The sequence below is a fragment of the Chelon labrosus genome (assembly GCF_963514085.1).
Source record: "Chelon labrosus genome assembly, chromosome: 5".
Taxonomy (NCBI): Eukaryota; Metazoa; Chordata; class Actinopteri; order Mugiliformes; family Mugilidae; genus Chelon; species Chelon labrosus.
Window position 1 is genome coordinate 25,494,027 of NC_140341.1, and position 20,445 is coordinate 25,514,471.

A 20,445-nucleotide genomic window follows, 5' to 3' on the forward strand; every position below is an offset into this window, starting at 1 on the left:
CTCTTTATGCCTTTGTAATATTGCTTTGACAGCAGAGGATGGATTTCCTGCATGTGATGACGGGAAGATCAATCCCTCCAAACCAACGATAACAGAGCATTCTCCAGAGAGCACAACGTTGTCTTTTAGGAGATAAGCTAACGTTTGCACATTCACACACTGTAAGTTAATGCCACTCAAAGTGGGGGAAAGGAGCTAGGATGGATGGGCATGGCCAGGACATGCAAATGTGGCACACATCATAAACTGGGGAAATTGCTGGTGCTGCTATAAACTGCTGTCCAGAGAACAGGGTTTTACTTGTAACCCTTCTGAAATAATCTAATAATGTTCCTCTTTGCCATTATCTTATTTAATTTTAAGATTTCAGCCACCCACAGAAGAAGGGAAAAAGCTAACAGGGCGTGTGTTTGTGCATCCAGATAACGTAATTAAGGCAAGGGTTTTAGTCCTTTCTGTCATGAATGCTCGGCTCATTGATTTAGTGCATTGGTCCAGTGCAGAGACAATTTACTGCCAGACACAAGGGACTTTTATCCAAGAAAGGCAAGATTTCTGATTCTAAATGATGCAAGATATGCGTCAATTGATTTTATGGGCAGGAGAAAGAAGCCTGTGGACTGTAATTTGCTGTTTGGCCTTCTCATGTGCTTGATCAGACACAATAAGCTAATTAAAGAAGAGAAGGGAGTCCATGCACCTCAACACATCATTTAGTCATTAACTCACGTTGGGGAACACTTCTGAGGGATATACACAATAAAAATATTAGTTTTAGTCCAGAAGTAAAGCTGTGGCTCCATTTGATTGTTTTTTTTTTTGTTTGTTTGTTTTCTGTGAAACAATTTTTCCTCCACTTGTCTCCAGATATTAAAAGGTGAAATTAAGTGTTTCCAACATGTCTACAAGGGACAGATGCATATGGCTTTAACAAAGGGAATCGAATACAATACGGTGCAATGGGATACGAATGTCAGCCATAACATCATGCTCCTGTTTAATCAAAGCAATCACGAGAGCAAAGACTGGAGAAGTGGAATGTAATTAAAGAGAGTATAAGAACACACATAAGTGGTTTGGGATGTTATAGTTGTTCCTCTGCTGCAGGTTCAAAGACGGATAACCAGACTGGGAGAGCAACAGCATGCTTCTATGGTGTGCATCCTTCCTCCACAGTTCAAGGTGTAGTGAGTGGATAAGAGGGATTAATGGCATCTAAGGCACCGAACACCAGCCAATCCTGTTAAGCCAAGCCAGGCACGGTCACAGTGGTTCATATGTGCATGGTTTCAGTGGTCCCTTGTGTGTCTCCTGACGCCAAGGATCGCTCGGGTGACTGCAATCATGCCAGTCTGCATGCTGCATCTTGGACGTTCCACTGGGTGTTTCAGGCTTGCACAGGAAATTTCCAGTGCAATCCATGAGACTTGTAATGGTGTAGATTCAATTGGACCTTAAGACAAAATAATAAAAACCACTGAATTTCAGTCATAATCTCCCAATTTCGTCTTTAATCAAGCCTCACAAAAAGGCCATCCAGCAATAGCTTATATTCTATTCTGTTCACAGACAGTTAATGCTGAACCCTTGTGATAATTAGATATCACTGACTGGACTAATACATCCGTTCTGCTCTACCAGCAACACAGACATTCAATTCAAAGCACATCCATCTGACAAATCCTCTCCTTGATTTAACACAAAACCGGAACAGTTTCTCATTGTTCTCGCTTCTTTCCCTTATCTTTTCATTACATTTAGCTGGAGTATGGATTAGGTGCGTAATTGTTTCTGGAATCCAACAAGCCCTTGTTTTTGTCGCAGCAAATGGTCTTCCAGCGTCTGCACACCTATATAGGACCTAAAACAAGTGATATACATCTTTTCTGGCTAAGCTTCCAGTCAAAAGCTTTTAGGTTCCAGACTTCATGCTTGTTTCCATGCCTGCACAGTAATGCTCCTCAGACACATCTGAAATGGACTAGGAGGTGTGGAGAACACTTCCAGCAGAGTCAAAATCCTGTGACAGTGTGATAAACAGAATACCGCCCTAATCCGCAGACAAGTCCAACACATGAGAAAGAGAGCTCCGGGAATGACAGTGAGGTGGGAAAGGCGCTTTGGTGCTTGCAGTCTCCAGATGTGAGCAGCATTACTGTGGTAACAGTGGATTATCATCCATTACATAACCAGGGCTGTGCACTTACTCCCTCTGGATAAAGAGTTGCATCGTGCTGGTTTTGTTGCTGGCTTGTACAGTACGGGGGCAGACTGCTTTACAGTAGTTCACTATTTTTTCAGCAACAAACGCAGAAGTGAATATGTGCATACACCCTAGTTGTGCTTTAATTGAATTTCAAATGTTTGAAAAGGTAGTTAATTTCCAAAATCAAGAAATAACTATGCAGCCCATTGGTTCTCATCACACCATTTTATTAATTCATGTGCACCTAACTCTTGAGAGATAATGATAGAAAGAATACATTTGCATCATTCATTGCAAACACAGACTCCCATATGTCCCATTTCTCTGCATTTACAATGCATGTGTGTTTAGGGTTACCACTCATCATGCTGGACTCAAATTACATGACTGCTCAAGCCAATTAAGTTTCCCCTCCATTCATGCATTTAAAACCACTCAGGTCTGAATAATAATTAGTTGAATTGTTAAACATCGACCCATTTCCTCCTTTGAATGTGTACATATTGCTCATTTCAATGCTGAAACGGCTTTAAACGGATCTCCTACTGACCATGATGTGCATTCTCTCTGCATGTTATTACCATGTCTCTTTTTAAGACACTTAGCAGCTTCCAAATTATTTGTGGTGTCCCAAATGATGCATGTACTGTATGTGCTTGTCTTTTAAATGCATTTCCTTCAGCAGATCAATGTAAAAGCTAATGTCTAATGTCAAAATATGCCCATACATTGAAGCAGTAGATCCGTTTTTGTATGTATTCATTCTGACTGCAACTAAAAATGTCATGGAAGTAAAGACATACTGTACATTCACAAAGCTCCAGCCACCACTCTGCTCAGTTACTACAAATCATGTCTGATTGTCTAAGGGTGTGACCTTTAAAAACAAGTGCCACTCAAGATAAACATTTGAAGCAGCCTGGACTGAAAACCTAATCAGAGTAAAGAGGTTCATACATTAAATTATGAACATGTAGGTTTTCCAGATGTAATTCTACAGGGCTGATAAGTACATCGTCTTCATGACGAATCGTGTTGTGTTCACCTCAGCACACTCTGGGAGCCACACAGTGAAGGCCTACAGGGAATATGGTGCACTCCAGTCAACAGTCAAATCCATCGGGGCAAATGTACCTCTCACTGCTAATTAGTACAGTCCCCAGTGAAATTTAAACTCATTTATTCTTTCTGAAAGCACTTTTAATTTTGATTGTGTTTTCAAATCGAGTTGAAGAAATTAAGCCGAGAGTTTTATTCACAGCGGGGTCGACCCTCAGGCTGCAACAGGTAGTTTCATTTATGCAGTCTGTTAGGTCAGACGTGTCCATCTGATCTAGCGATATGTCCTCACCTAACAAACGATCCAACAGCCAGCGTAGGACAGATTTATTACAGACAGGGTCTCTGTTATCATAGGTCTCTGAGAGTGTGGCACATCAATCAGCAGGCCGATTCAGCAAAATAATCCAAGCCATCCAAAAGACACTAAAACTTACCAAATATGCCTTGTTAAAAGAACTACTGGTGCCACAACAAACCTTTAATCGCTACAAATCCAAAGGCTAAATCCCAGTGCCTCAGCTACTCCAGTGACCAGTGCAGCACTAAAAGATAAAAGCGCAATACACACACGTTACTCACAGTCAGGGATAAATACTGCTTCATTTGCCAGAATGTTATGACTGTTATGAACCTTTACTAAAGAACTACTGAATTACTGGCAGGCCCACATTTTATATATAAAATTCAAACCACTTTAAGCTGTTTACATCAAACAGTCCAATACTTTTGGAGTTTGGTTTACTAAAGAGGCAGAGGCACAGAGGTGATCACAGGAGCAGGAATGTAGCTCACACAGCTGTGCTCCATGAGCCTCTTAATGGTAGAGGTGCTCAATTCCTAATTGGCCAGATTAACCCGAGGTCCCAGTGTCCATCATCTGAATTCAGAAATCTCCTTCTGTCCAAGTATCTCCAGAGGTTTTTCTTGTTTTCATTGCGTGTAAGTCAGTAATTTGGTTCTGCTCATAGAACAATGCAGCATCACAATATTGTCAATTATTTTGAGTAAAAAAAGACTAAAGCTTGCATTATACACCAATCAGGCGTAACATTATGACCCCCTTTCTAATATTGTGTATGTCTCCCTTGTCCCCCCCAAAACTGTTGTAACTCATCAGAGAATGGACATGGGCCTTCTGAGGGTGCCCTGTGGTGTCTGGCAACACAATGTTGTTAGTGGGGACCTTTGAGTCCTTTGGATTCAGGGGAAAGGCCTCTGTGGATCATCCCACAGATACTTGATCAGTTTGAGTTCTACTGAATTTGGAGGCCAGGTCAACACCTTGTGCTGTTCTTCATGTTTTTTGAGTTGTTCCTAAAGCATTTTTGTGTGTGTGTGCCTGTGTCAGGCTGCATCCTGCTGGGGATGGCTGCAGCCATTAAGGAGTGTCATTGCTATGGGGTGGGGGTGTCTGGTCTGGTCTAGATGGGTGCTACATGTCTAAGTAACATCCACACAAATGCCACACATTTCTCACCCGAACATTGTATTGTCACAAGATGGTCAATGTAACTTACTTCTCATGTCAGTGGTTTTAATGTTGTGGCTGATCAGTGTAGTTTTGCAATGGTTCAATGCCATAGATAATGCCACAATAAATGCTAAAGTTACTTTTACTGAAATCACTGCAATCCACAAAAGAGAGAAGACCTCTTAAATAATGGTGTGTGGGAGGCAGAAGGAGGGAGAATATTCTGTGCTTGTCCAGACAGTAAGAGACAAGGACAAGGAAATACATTTCAGACCAATCACAGCCATTGCAGCCTGCGTCACAGCAACGTGTAGTTACATTGCCAGAGAGCTGCTTGTCAGGCTACAGCATGCCCGCACAATAGAATCAACGCAGAAGCATAAATCTGCCTTAAGATTTTGCAGCTATGCTAACGGATCAGTGGGACTGTAGTACTGCACAGCAGTGTTTTGAGCTCAAATAGTAACATCAGCATGTTAACATTCACGCAGTGGAAAATGCATGTTGATGTTTGCCAGTTAATGTTCGCCTCACCATGGTTACAGTGTTAGCTTAGCATGGTTGCATGCAGAAACAAAGAACAGCTGAGGCTGAAGGAAATGCTGATGACAAAACCCACACGATGGAAGCTAGGGTTAGTCATGAACAAAAACTCTCAGACACATGAATGTATAAACTTGATAATAACACTAAATGAAAAAGTATGGGACTGTTAAACCTCAAATAGGAAGTCTTTGGGAGTCATCATCTAGGGATGTTTGTCAGTACAATATATGGTGCCAAGCAACTAGAGTGCTTGTGGAAATGCACAGTGAATATCTATATCAAACTGTGTGCCAACCCCTCTACTAGTGATTGAGATATTTCCCTAAAAGCCATAAAGTCATCATCTTAATGGTGTTGCAAGAAAAGCACAAGGGGCACCAATTTATAGACCCACGGACCAGTCCATATGATCAGGAAACATGGCAGAGAAATTGATTTCTTTACTTTCTAGTCAGAGGCAGTTTTTCATAATTCAATAACTATGAATGGACATCAACAGATCAGGGTTCTAGTGGAATTTGCCTCTAAAGGTGGCCTGGATGTAGTTAATCAGGTTTTAAAGTATATAAAGTCATGTACCATTCATACGCTTTGCTAAATACAGTTGTGGGTTGTTTGGAGGAAATGGAACTGCAGCCAGACTTATGATCGCCGTGAGCATTTTATTTTTTCCAGTTCAGGAACTGTGACATCTATTTTAAGCTGCAGGGAACAGAAGACACAGGTCTTTGACACCGTAGAGCTGTGATTTGGGTTAGACTGTTAAAACTCCTTTGTTTACAGGAAATGATTCAGGTTTTGAATAGGTATTGAAAATGTCAACCAGTCCCCCTTTGTGTATTTGACCGTGTCTCATATGTGCTGCAGTGGAGGCAATGAATGGCATATGAGTCAGTCAGTGACTCATATGGATTCAATTGGTGGCTCTACAATGAAAACCCTCAGTGTAAACCAGTTTCATTTTTTCCACTTTCTGCATTTTTGCCTTTAGTGAAAGGGAGGGAGCAAGAGAGAGGCAACATGTGACAAAGGTCACTAGACGGGATGTTTAGGTTGTGAAAAAGCGCTGATGAGACATTGTCAATATTGTTTATTTTTTTCTCTGCAGGCACTTGACTGTCAATCAAATCTAGTGTCTACAACAAGCTCACTAGTCACATATAACCACATCTGCAGATGTGTGAATGCACGGAATCCATTGGGCTCTTGGTTACTTGGTAATATACAGTATGTCTTGTAGCAAGGTTATTATCATTAACGAAAACGAACAAAACAACAAAAACTAAAATTGAAAAAACAATTTCATTAACTGAAATAAATAAAAACGAAAATTAAAAGAAAAAAACGATAACTAAATGAAACTGTATTGCGTGTTTAGAAAACGAACTAAAACAAACTGAAATTATAGATACAATTCCCTTCATTTTCGTACCTGTCAATTTAATTATAAGCCTCAATTGGTTGGATTCATATGATCGATTTATTCCCCTCTGGCAGTTTTACGCCAGCTGGCAGCAGCAGCAGCACCTTACTGCACCTCACGGTCTGTGACGTCACCTGGCAGCACCATGGCGGTTGCAGTAAAAGCTGGGAGAAAGCGGCAAAGTCCCGTATGGGACTTTTTTGAATAGGACGACGAGAAAGATAAAAGCAAGTGTCTTGTAGTGGAAACAGACTGTGACAAAATATGTGGCTTGCTTTTCAAGGGGAAAAACCCCACAAGTCTATTTAAGAAGCTTGCACAGCCTCTGTGAATCCGCCGCCGCCGCCCCCCAAAAGAGAAGCAACATCCCGCCCAGGTTGCACGGGGAAGGAGACAACAATAATGGACTGGTTAGTAAATACGCAGGAACACCACAAGCGGGAAGATGCATTGGTTAACATGTTTACTGAGACTGGGATGTCGACACGACTGTGTGACTCGATTGCCTTCAAAGGGTTCAGCACTTTACTCGAACCAAAATTCAAACTCCCCAGTGCTGCAAGAGTGAATAACCTTATTGGAGCTAAGATGGAAAAGGCAAAGCACAAATTAAAAGAGATCTTAATGGACGCGAGGAAGCTGACCCTCTGCATGGATGGTTGGAGCAAGAGAGGATTAACAGCATCTTTCATAGGTGTGTCAATAGTGGAATAGTTCACCCAAAAATAAAATGTCAGTCATTATTAACTCACCCTCATTTTTTACAGGTATCTTTTGTTGAATTTTATTATACAATACTCACTCTGACCTTTTTGAATCCTGCATCTGAAGTATGAAAAAACTAAAACTAATACTAAAACTAATAAAAACTAAACTAAAACTAAGCATTTTTGAATATATAAAAACTAATAAAAACTAACAAACCCACATTAAAAACTAATTAAAACTAACTGAATTGGAGGGAAAAAAGTCAAAACGAAACAAAACTAAACTAAAATGAATAAACCAAAACTATTATAAACTTGTCTTGTAGCTGCGATTGCCCCCCCCCCCCCCCCCCCCAACAGAGAATCTCCATTGATGCTTGTCTTCTATTCAAAGGCTTTGCTCTTTGAGAGCATGTGCAGACCTTCATGTTTTAGGGTGTCTGCATTTAGGAACCTCCAAAATTCCACATTTGCACTAAAAGTATGGCATGTGCTCAACTGTGTCACATTTTAACAACGCTTGGACTCACACACAAGACGTAGACATAGATCAGAGACAGGGTGAAATAATAAGTCAGTTTAGTGAAGCTGTATTTAAGGTCATAACATAAAGAGATGCCATGTAGAATCAGGTGGTCTAAAAGTGAGTCCAACCAAAAGAGAAATCCACTGGAGGGTGGTCCAACGAAAGATGGTCCAGAACTATCCAGAAAATTAAAAGAAGTAAAAAAATACCAAGAGCTAGGAAACATCAGGAAATGCCATCAAGGACCAGAGACACAAGGAAATGGACTCATGGATGACAACCAAATGATGAAGGACAAGGGGGGAGACAGACCTATAAATATACACCGAGGCCAACAAGGCAAAGGTTAGACTTGGGGGGGGGCAGACAACGGCAATCAAAGCAATCAAATGATCATCACAAAGGAGGGAAAACACTGATGGGAAGTAAAGCCAAACACAAAAACAAGATCTTGTGAAGAGATAGGAAAATCATGGCACAATCGTCTTAAAGGGAAAAAAAGAGTATCAAATATGAATTATAATTTGTAAAACACATGTTAATGCATTTTTAAACCATAACCAGTATTTCTTTTTCTTATTGCGCCAGCTGGGACGTGGATGAGCATTACATCATGTATTTAGCCCTCAAGTTCATAGTCACCAAACCTGGAATCCTTAATAAGTCAGCCTGGGACAGTTCCAATTGTTGATCATCTGTCACCTGCTCTATCGCTGTTTAAAATAGATTCTTTACAGATGGCATGTGTGTTATTGAGAATTGAATTTTTTTGCGGGCCAAGCAACAGTAGCCATGGGAGGCGGGCTAAACAAACAGCTTTGTACGCGTTTATGGAAAGTTGCAGGGTATTTCAGAGACAACAAAAACACCAAGTTACAATTTTTATGTTATGAATTATTTGCTGAAGTAGTTCCTGAATTTAAAATGAGTTATCCACAGTGCAAAATCACAACATCTGTGATACCGAAGGAAAATGAAACAGACACAGTTTGATGGCGTTGTCTACAGTTCTTTATCCCACATCGTGCGCGGCAAGGCTCTCGTAGAACTAATTAAATCGCTCCTCTACCTGACGATCCTGAAAGTTCTCTAGTGCTCCAGTGTTCGTCAGTTTGTTTTCCAGAGTGAGGAGACAGTGGCACAGGTTCAGCTCAGCAGGGTGAGAGAGCCCGGTGGGATACCGGCCGACTGCATCCTGTCATGGTGGGGCTGTTTCTAATTGTTTCCCCGAGACCAGTGGCACACCAGACAGCCAGCCCTAATTAGGATTTACAAACAATCCAACCTGCCAGACAAAGCTGTTGAAGCCCATTCTGTGGTTGGAGGTGCATAATGACTTTGCAATTATCTTCTCAGAAATGCGAATTTATAGTTTTGTGCAGTTGTCACAAATTGTTATGTAACGGCCTGACAGCTGACTGCATGATGGTTTGTCATTCTTTGTGGTAATATATTCTGAAGAAAGGGACATTTTGCTTCTAGAAAGATTTTTCTGGGCTCAGATTTGCCCTCTCACGGCTGTCTCCTTTTGTATACTACAACATAAAGCAAAGGCGGAAACAAAAAAGTGAAATGTGGTAATAAAAACAGTGGTTGGTAACTCGTGTTTCTCTTTTCCCTTCTGAAAATTAAGTGTCATAATCAGCAGAGACTCTAAACAGGTTTTGGCACACAGTAAACATTAGTGAACAGTCTGAAGCCACAGAGAAACACCAAGCTGCATACCAGCTGCTGTGTGCATCCTGCCGCATGTCCTTTGAAGTGCTACAGGCAACCAGGCCACATGAAGAACGAGCCAAGATGGACCCCGGATGCCAAATAGCATATACTGCCATGTCAGAGCCCCGACAATAAAATGTAATCGAGCTCTGAAGCGGCAGCAGTGTTATGGATAATACTGCATTACATGTCTGACCAGAATTTTCCCCTAAAGGACTATGAGGATTATTAGATGGGGCGCGCATACATCTGGTGAGTGTACAAGACTGGCATGTTCGGAGGAAATAGCAGTAGGCACAGCAGTCTCCACAACACAACAGGACCCCTCTTTTCAATTTCCTGCTCCACTTTCCATTCCTGCTTTATTTCGTGCAGGGACCTGTAAAGGGGCATTCGTGAAGGCAGAATGCAACATTTAGCCGATATGGCACCACAGAGCACAAAACAAGGAAATTGACTCTGTCAAAGGCAATACTCACAATAATGATCTCAATAAAAACATAGTGTGATTCCAAACAGGGTTGGCAGGATTGCACCTAGAGATTTTACTCCTAACACAGATGTGGTCTCTAACTGGCTTTAAAACAAGTGCTGCACATGTCAAGCTTTACACTAGCCTGTTGGCTGAGGGGTAATCTATTCCCTTATCCAAACTAAGGCCTGTCTTTAGTAGTTTGATATCAGAGTTAAGCAGTGTTGATGTGTATACTTTTGTTTTTTAGCAAACACTCTGTGTCTGGTGGAGAGATGCTTCCACATGCTAGGTTGTTTTCATTCTGCATCAAATTATCTGTATACACACAGTGAGGCCTTATTCTGGACTCACACCTCAACACAGACTTTGTTTTGCAGTTCATTCAGTTTTACACCAATATCTTTATAGGCATTTCACTTTGCCTATAAAAATATAAACCCACTGGCTTTGTTTTGCAGTTCATTCAGTTTTACACCAGTCTAATCTAAGTCCATTACTGCCTGAGTGATTCTGAATTTCAGAGGATGGCAACACATTCTTCATCCATTTTCTACTCATAACAGCCAAGTAAATCCTTTAAAGAACCAGTGTGCAGGTGGATCTCTTAGAACTGGAATACAGTATTCTTTTTAGTTTACTGTGTATAATCACTCGCAACCATTTTGTGTTTCCTCACACTGAGCCCTTTGTACCTTCCTATCACGTCCCCTTCCAAAGAGCATCTATAGACATTTCAGGTTGTATTTGATGCCATACAAATAACATTGAATCGAACTGAATTGAATTGAATATAGCAGGGTCTTTTGCACTTTTACTTTGCAGTGGCCGCTGCCATAGGTTCTTCTACACGCTTGGAATAACAGTTTGTGAAATTGTCACAAAACTGATCAACTGAGTTTCTACGAGTAATGTTTGAATAGTAATAATCTATAAAATGAAAAAAAAAAAAGTGGGTTAGGGTTAGGGTGAGGCATGCCTTCAGATTTATGGGGATGGAAACCCAACTCTCTCTCTCTATATATAACATATACACATATATAATTCATCATATCAACTTAACAAAATATCAGAGTGGATGATATGTCATTGTTGTGTTTACAAATTGTTTCCACATTGACTACAGTGGCCAAACAAGTGGTTGAGACACACCAAACACCCCAGTCTGAATCCAGATTTTCTCTTCTCATTGCCTGGCAGCTGTTGCTTTCTGGTGCTTTCTGATGTACTTCACCAATTAGACCCATAAAAGTAACACACAGCTACACACTCACCAACCTGGCTTTCCACCTTCAAGGTTGCCACGGGATGCAGACACAACAACACCCAACAACATTTACTGGTCTAATTCTTTACAGATGGTAATTTTGTGAATCTTTTTTTGACATTAGGTTACAACTCATTTTTTTAAATGCAATGCAGTCATTGGAGTTGCTGAAAAAAAATGTAGGCTCTTGGTAAATGAAAGTAAATATCAATGTTTATAATTTGAAATCATTTACAGACTGATTGTGTGATCAGCAGTTGAATGTGTATCCTTGTATATATTTTGTACTCATGCATTTTACTGAAATTTTGCTTTGAAATAATGACACTCAGTCTAACCTCAAGATTTGTGTTACAGAAGGTGCTGGTTCCAACAGCTCAGCTGGAAACATTCTTGAAGTATCACATTGCTATTTCTGGAATGAAAATAGTCCTCCTCCATTTTGGTAGGCTCTGGTTCCAGCGTCCCATCCCACACAATTCTTTAACAATAATGTTTTCCTGTACTAGTATTTCAAATAGGAAGATCTCTGCTTCTTTCCTGGAAAGACTGAAAGGGTAAATGCACTCCCACTTTCCAAAAGTCCAACTCTTTGCTTCGCAGCATAATTTAAGGACTCATTGTATAACAGACTGGATAAGGACATGAAATGTCAAATCTAAGTATGTGTCACACACAGACAGAATACGTTTTGTTTCGTTTTGTTTAGTCTTGAAGAGAGTAACTTTTCCATCAGCAGAGGGTTTTAAAGGGAGCAAAGATGGCATGTAGCAGTTTGCAATCACCATCACTCCCCCTACATGACACAAAGGGGACACTTCCACGCAGCAAGCGTTCGATTAAAGCAACAGTCTCATCTTTGTACCAGTGCAAAACACAGCATGGAGAAGTTGCACAAAGCATGGCAGATGTGCTGTACTGTTTTTTTAAGAGTGTTTGTGCATAGGGGGTTGTCATGGACACAGTCAAAGGCTTAAAGTGGCATGTATTGTGATATAAGATGATATTTAAATGCAAATGAATTCTTCTGAGAGAGGTTGTGGTTTAACTTACGTGATCCTGAGTATATCTACAGCTGTACTCAAACACAATGCCTGTAACAAGTATTCATCCCCCTTGGATGTTTTCCCCATTGGTTGCTTTTATACATCATGGTCAATATAATTTGGCTTTTTGGGCAAAAAAAAATTGCACATTTTTGCAATTGCAAGGCTTCTCTCATGTCAAAGTGAAAGTTGACTTTTGCAAAGTAATATAAATGAATTTAAAATAAATAGTGTAAAATAAGTGCTTGCATAAATATTCACCCCTTTTACAATTACTGGCCTAATTTAACAGAGGTCCAAATACGTAGTGGATGGCAACAGTGTCACAAATAGTGAAATGGAGATAACCTGAGCGCAGTTGGTGTGTGTCAAGTGATTGTAATATAAAAACACATGTTTGTGGGAGGTCTAGTCTCTGGTTCATCCAGTCTCTTGTTAATCAGTATTTCTACTACAATTATAACATGAAGACAAAAGAACACTCCAAGCAACAAAACAGGAGAGGGGTACAACAAGTTTTCCAACTCACTGGACATCCAACAGAGATCAGTTAAATTTGTCATCAAGAAATGGAAAGAGTATGACACTTGTTTAAATCTGCCCAGAGCTTGCTGTCCTCACAAACTGAGTGACCAGGCGAGAAGAAGACTGGTGAGTGAGTCCACCAAGAAACCAGAAGGAGTTGAAAGCTGCAGTGTGGTGGAGGGGAACATGAATGCAGGAAAATATCACCAAATCCTGGAGGATAATCAGACTCAGTCTGCAAGAGAGCTACGACTTGGGAGAAGATTTCTATTCCAGAAATGGTTCAGAGTCAACAAGGCGAATGTTCTGGAGTGGCCAAGTCAAGGTCTAGATCTCAATCCAATGAAGAATTTGTGGCTGGACTTGAAAAGAGCTGTTCACACCCGATCCCTGAGCAACCTGACAGAGCTTGAACTGTTTTGCAAGGAAGAATGGAGAAAAATTGCAGTGTTCAGATGGGCCATCCTCAGCAATTACCGCAATTGCAGCCAAATGTGCATTTACTAAATACTGACTTGAAGGAGTGAATATTTACTTTAGCTTAGATATTTTTAATTCATTGGCATTATTTTGTAAATATCTGTTTAGAGTTGAATATTTTTTTAGTTTTATTTTTTGTGCATTTTTTTGTCAAAAGAGACAAATGAATTATATTGATCATGATTTCATGTATAAAAGAAACTAAAAGTTAAAACATCCAAAGGGGAGAATACTTTTCATAGGCATTGTACACTGGTCCTTCTTTCATTAGATACAGTCTTTCCAAATCAGCCTACTGTCTTGACACTGAAAGTGTTTTGGTTTTCTGTGGTTCAGTCATGAGCCACTTAATATCTGATTATGAATTTCAGTCATACTTAATATAACATATGACGAGTGTCCTTTTTTGAAAAGCTATTTTGTCATTTCAGATGTTTGTCTCCATACTCAGATATACATCAGGTTTAATATAGATGATTGTGTTGCTGTAAAACTGTTGCATGGTCTAAGTCGATACTCTGTTGTATTTCATTTACTGCACATACTGTGAGTAATTACTGAAATCTAATATAAGAGTTACACTTTCCGTCCATGTGGTTGTTTACATAAATGCACTTAACCCAGACATCGGGGGCATTCATACATGTGCAAGTGATCAAACATTTATGCAAGTTAATCAACTTGACCTTAAAACATTTCACGAAACTCTGAGCGAATGTGTTTTCCTGCAGTCTGACTCATACCCCATCCTGACAGACTCTGGGGTTTCACATATTGAACAGACCCTGTGGTGATCGGAGCTGTTGAGGAACAAGCTGGGGAGAGCATGCACAACAGACACCCACCGTGCATTAACGCGTACATCCTGTTGCGAATGCAGCTCGCCCCGGACACCAGACGTAGGTATCTTAGCAGGTGGGAGCAGAAAAGATGTGTATTTGCCCTGACAGACCCAGTTTGTGCGGATCATGGCACTGAGCAGAGACTAAGGCCCGCAGTGACTCCTCCTCACTCCTATGTCACTGGTGAAAGCAAAAGGATAGAGGTGTGGATGTGTCTTTAACGAGCACATTAAGGACTTCTTAAAAATGAAAGAAATATCACTTCTTAAAGAACTCCCATTGCATTGCCTTCAATCAAACCTCTTAAATTCAAAACAAAGTCAGCCGGTAACTGTGAAACCAGCGGTTTAATACTGATGATGTGCCCTAAAGTTATCATAAAGACAGACCTTTATTAGTCCCCGTGAGAAATTGTGTAAGTATTGCATCAGCATAAAGCTGGCCACAGTGAGAGCTCAGTAAACGCTAAGATTAAATGTTTTGCTCATTATGTTCAGAATCATAATGAAAGAGCAAAATATAGTGTATTTATTAAAGATGCAGACTATGTGGCCATTAAAGGGGTTTCATTGCATGATTCATATTTGTTTCTTCATGTGCGCTCCTCATTTTTAAACTTTATTTAACCTTAGTTTACATTTGTGTCATTTGTCAAAAGTAAAATTGCTACATTATGACAGATACATGGTAAATGACCTTGTTTTTATATAGCGCCTTTCTACCTGTTGGTACTCAAAGCGCCTTACAGTCACAGACACAGGCACACACACACTGACACACCAGCGCCATGCACTGGGAGCGACTGGGGGTTCAGTGTCTTGCTCAAGGACACTTCGGCAAGTGGTACCCTCTGGTTCGTGGACATCCTGCTCTACCTATCTACTGAGCCACAGCCACCTCGAGTCAGTGTCTCCTTAAAAACGATTTATTGGCGCCATCCAGTGGCCATTAACTGGCATTGACAAACTTAAAAGCATGCAATATGTCTGTGAAGGTTCTCAGTCATCCAGGTCATGGTATATTCAAAAAGCGTATAAAAAAAAAAAGGCAACTGGACTTGTAGAGTTTTTTGAGAAGACGTTTCACCACTCATCCTAGTAGCTTCTTCAGTTCTAGGGGACAGGTGGGAAGTTTGAGGTTTAAATAGGAAACTTGCTTGACTTGTTTCTGTTAACAACCAGAAACTGGTGAAGCTAATTTCCATTAACAGCTAGAGACTTACTTGTCGTCGAGGGGGGACTGAATGGGAAGGACAAAGGATACTCCTTTGACGATAACAACGTCCATATCTTAGCCAGAGAAAACCGATGGTTTGAAAGAGGAGTAAAGGAAGCCATCTATTTCAAATTGGAAAAACCTTCTATAAACAGAGGAGGTGGACTGAGATTTAATTTGCCATCAATCTACAATACAGTTTTAACTTCTGTCCCCGAGAAGTTTCAACCCCATTCACACCTTGAGATGTTTTCCTATTTAAACTTCAAACTTCCCATCAGTCCCCTAGAACTGAAGAAGCTACTCGGATAAGAGGTGAAATGTCTTCTCAAAAAACTCCAGAATCACCAGTTAACCTAATGAGCATGTCCTTGGACAATGGGAGCAAGCCGGATTACCCGGAGAGAACCACGTAGACACAGGGAGAACATTTCATACTGAGATCTATAAATGCAGGGATTTATTCAGCATAGGAAGAAGTAAAGGCACAGACTGGTGAACAACAGCAAACTCTGATTTGCTGTCATAAATTCCAAACATTAACTAGATTATAATTCACAGCCTTTTAAATGTTGGATTTCACTTTGTGGCAGTTAGCACATTTTCATAAGTAGACTCCTTGATATTGACCTCCGATTAATATAAATGATGACAAAGACTAGAAGAATTTTAAGGGACGAGACAAAGAGTGAGGTTAGAGCAGTTCACACAGAAACGTTCAATGCTGGATGTTGGCCAGAGTGGAGAACATCCTGGACAACTCGTCTCACCCACTCCACAACACACTAGCCAGTCTAAGGAGTACCTTTAGTAACAGACTCATTTTACCCAAATGCACCACAGAACGTTCCTGCCTGTGGCCATCAAACTTTATAACTCCTCCCGCTGAGTGTTGGTCACTCTTAACACTCTCAACATTTCAGACACTGTTAATTTACTTGCAACCTTTTACCTCTGTATATTGTGAATACTTTGGCAATATTGTTTCTTCTACTTTAACTGCATCTTACTTTATTTTTTATATATTTTTGCACTACTTTTATTCTATTCTATTTGCTCTTTCAACTAGCAACTGTCACTTTATGGGAGCAACAACAACAAAATAATTTCCTCGAAGGATTCTGATTCTGATAACGTTTTATAGTACAATTAGATTTGGACTGTATAACTCTTACCTATCATTGTACCTTGATTGTTCGACCAGATAAAGAGATTATTTCTTTGGAGAGTCCTTGAAAATTAAAGAAGTACTTATTCCTTAAGAACTCCTGTTGTGTTGCCTTCAATCAAGCCTCATAAATTAAAAACAAAGACTTTTTTTATACTTTTATACTTTTATTTGGGTTCATGGTTCAAACATATCCCAGGGACAGACAGTGAAGCCTTTACAATTATTTATGAATGTTTATAAGAACACTAACTGCTACATCATGACAGATACAGTCATTCATTCATTTTCTGTAACCGCTTGTCCTCTGGAGAGTCGCTGGGCGCTAGCCTATCCCAGCCGTCACTGGGTGAGAGGCTGGGTACACATCAGTCTATTGCAGGGCTAGCACAGAGAGCTGGACAACCATTCACACTGACACCTATGACCAATTTAGATTCATCAATAAACCTAACGAGCATGTCTCTGGACCCACGCAGACAAAGGGAGAACATGCAAACTCCACACAGAAAGGCCTAGTCGACCTATGGATTTGAACCCAGAACCTTCTTGCTGTGAGGCATCAGTGCTTGCCTTGACTTCTCTAAATGAATATCAAACACCCCGAAACAGAAACTGTCATATTATTGTGATAATATGATCGGTCATGATTTGCACATCTATGTGTGTATCCTAACTGCCCATAATTAAAAATCTAAGGTAAGACTTCATGAATCCTGTAGTGATTGAATGAATTTTGAATCTCATGGCTTAGCATTATGTCACCATCATGTTCAGGGTTCAAACACATCCATGGGCCAGACAGGGAATTGTTTAAATGATGACAGAGGCTAGCAGAATTTTAAGGGATGAGACAAAGAGTGAGGTTAGAGCAGTTCACATAGAAAGGTTCAAGTCCAGTAATCCCCTCAGAACGATTCATTGCCAGGATGTGGAGACTCTCAGATCAACTCCATCCAGAAAATGAGCTATAGCAATAGTGACATCTAATACAAATGTATTGACCCCACTCATTATTTTTTTTACAAATCTGTAATTTTGAATGTAAAATATGCAAAGTTACTAGTAAAGGTCCCATACATCTGTCTGTTCCCTGTCTTTAGGCTATGATACCTTTTAGGGCCTACTCACTGAAGGTGTATTTCAAGTTCACTCAATGTGACAATAAATGGGAGCGTTTACATACACTTATTTGATCAATTTGAGTTTATTTTTCCTAAATCCAAGTGGAGTGATGTTTATCAGGTTAAGTCAATCCTGCCTTATGCAACCTGCCTGATGGGCCTTCAGCTGAACAGCCAATAGAAACTCCAGAATTAGTCTTGATTCACGTTTACAGAGTCAAAGTGCTTTTAGTCCTCCACTTACATAACCTGAAATTAATTATGCCCCAGAAGTACTCACATAACGTTTTATAGTACAATTAGATTTGGACTGTATAACTCTTACCTATCATTGTACCTTGATTGTTCAGCCAGATAAAGAGATTATTTCTCTGAAGAGTCCTTGAAAATGAAAGAAGTACCTCTTCCTTAAGAACTCATGTTGTGTTGCCTTCAATCAAGCCTCTTAAAGATAAGATAAGAGATAGGACTTTGTTTATCCCTGTTGGGAAATGAAGGTGCTACAGCGGCAGGGAACAACAGTGCAAGATACAAAAGGATACAAAAAATAGAATAAGGTAGACACGAGACACTATAAAAAAAAGTAAATACGCTATGGTACAAAAAATATTGCATCAGGTTTTCAGTAGCTAACCAAAAACTGAAAGAGCCAACTAATCTAAACAGAGGTTGAGGTGGTAAGGAGGATGAATATACATATGGACATTCATGAATATCATGAATAAAACAAACTCCAATAGGGGTTGGACCCAGTATTGCACAAAAAAGACATGGCAATGGCAGGGATGAATTGGTATATACTGTGCTCTTGTATGTCCTGAAAAGAAGCTCAGCAGCAGAAGTGCTAAAAAATGCTGATGTTAAAGAGTCTGACTGCTGAGGGGACAAAAGACCGTTCCTTCTTGCACTGTGGGTGCAGCAGTCTTTGGCTGAAGGAGCTTCCTAAAGTCCCAACTGTCTCATACAGGGGGTGAGAGGGGTTGTTCCTGATCTTGGACAGTTTAGCCAACATCCTCCTCTCCCCCACCTCCTCCACTGAGTCCAGAGGACAGCCCAGGATGGAGTTAGCCCTCTTGATCAGTTTGCCCAGTCTATTCTTGTCCCTCTCCGTGAATCCGCCACACCAGCAGACCATGGCGTAGAAGGTTGCCAATGCAACCACAGTGTCATAAAAGGTCCTGAATAGTGTCCCCAAAAGACCTCAGTCTCCTCAGCAGGTGGAGGCGACTTTGTGCCTTCCTGTATAGGACATTCGTGTCGTCCGCCCAGTCCAGTTTATTGTCAGGTGAATGCCCAGGTATTTATAGCCATCCACGACGTCGATGTCCCTGGATGTTCACCGGTGCGGTTTGTGTTGTCTTCCTCTGGAGGTCTATCACCATCTCCTTTGACTTGGTGGCATTGATGTGAAGGTGACTGCGTTCACACAAGTCAACAATGTCCTCGACCACCTTCCAGGTCGTTCCCGTCCGATACCCATCCAACGATGGCTGTATCATCTGAGAATTTCTGAATGTGGCAGCTGTCAAAACAAAGACTCCCATTTTATAATTTCATTTAGTCTTAGTTTACATTTGTTAGCTATGAGTGTTTATCAAAATTAAAACTGTTACATCATGACAGATACATTCAGTGTCTCCTTAAAAACTATTTCTTGGCGCACCAGCAGAAATTATCATATTATTCTGACAAAAGGTATTTCATACTGAGGTCTATAAATGCAGAGATTTATTAAGCATAGGAAGAAGTAAAGGCATAGACAGGTGAACAACAAATTTTGATTTGGTGTCTTAACTTCCTAACATTAACTAGGTTATAATTCACAGCCTTTTAAATGTTGGATTTTCACCAATCAAACCACATCTTGTGGCAGGACTTAGCATTATCTCACCATCATGTTCAGGGTTCAAACACATCAAAGGGCCAGACAGGGACTCATTTAAATGATAGAGCAGTTCACATAGAAAAGTTCAAGTCCAGTAATCCACTCAGAACGATTCATTACTGACCAGGATGTGGAGACTCTTAGATCAACTGCATCCAGAAAATGAGCTATAGCAATAGTGACATCTAATACACATGTATAGACCTTAAAATATTTCTTTTTAACCAATCTGTTATTTTGAATGTAGAATTTGCAAAGTTACTAGTAAAGGTCCCATAAATCCCATAAATCTAAGTCTGTTCCCTGCTTTCTTTAGGCTGTGATACCTTTTAGGGCCTACTCACTGAAGGTGTATTTCAAGTTCACTCAATGTGACAATAAATGGGAGAGTTTACATACACTTATTTGATCAATTTGGGTTTATTTTTCCTAAATCCAAGTGGAGTGATGTATATCAGGTTAAGTCAGTCCTGCCTTATGCAACCTGGCCAATGGTCCTTCAGCTGAACAGCCAATGGAAACCCCAGAATTTGTTTTGATTCACATTAACAGAATCAAAGTGTTTTTAGTCCTCCACTTACATAACCTGAAATTAATTATGCCCCAAAAGTACTCACATAACGTTTTATAGTACAATTAGATTTGGACTGTATAACTCTTACTTGATTGTTTCGCAGTATTTCTTTGGAGAGTCCTTGAAAATTAAAGTTGTTGTGTTGCCTTCAAACAAGCCTCTTAAATTCAAAACAAAGACTCACATT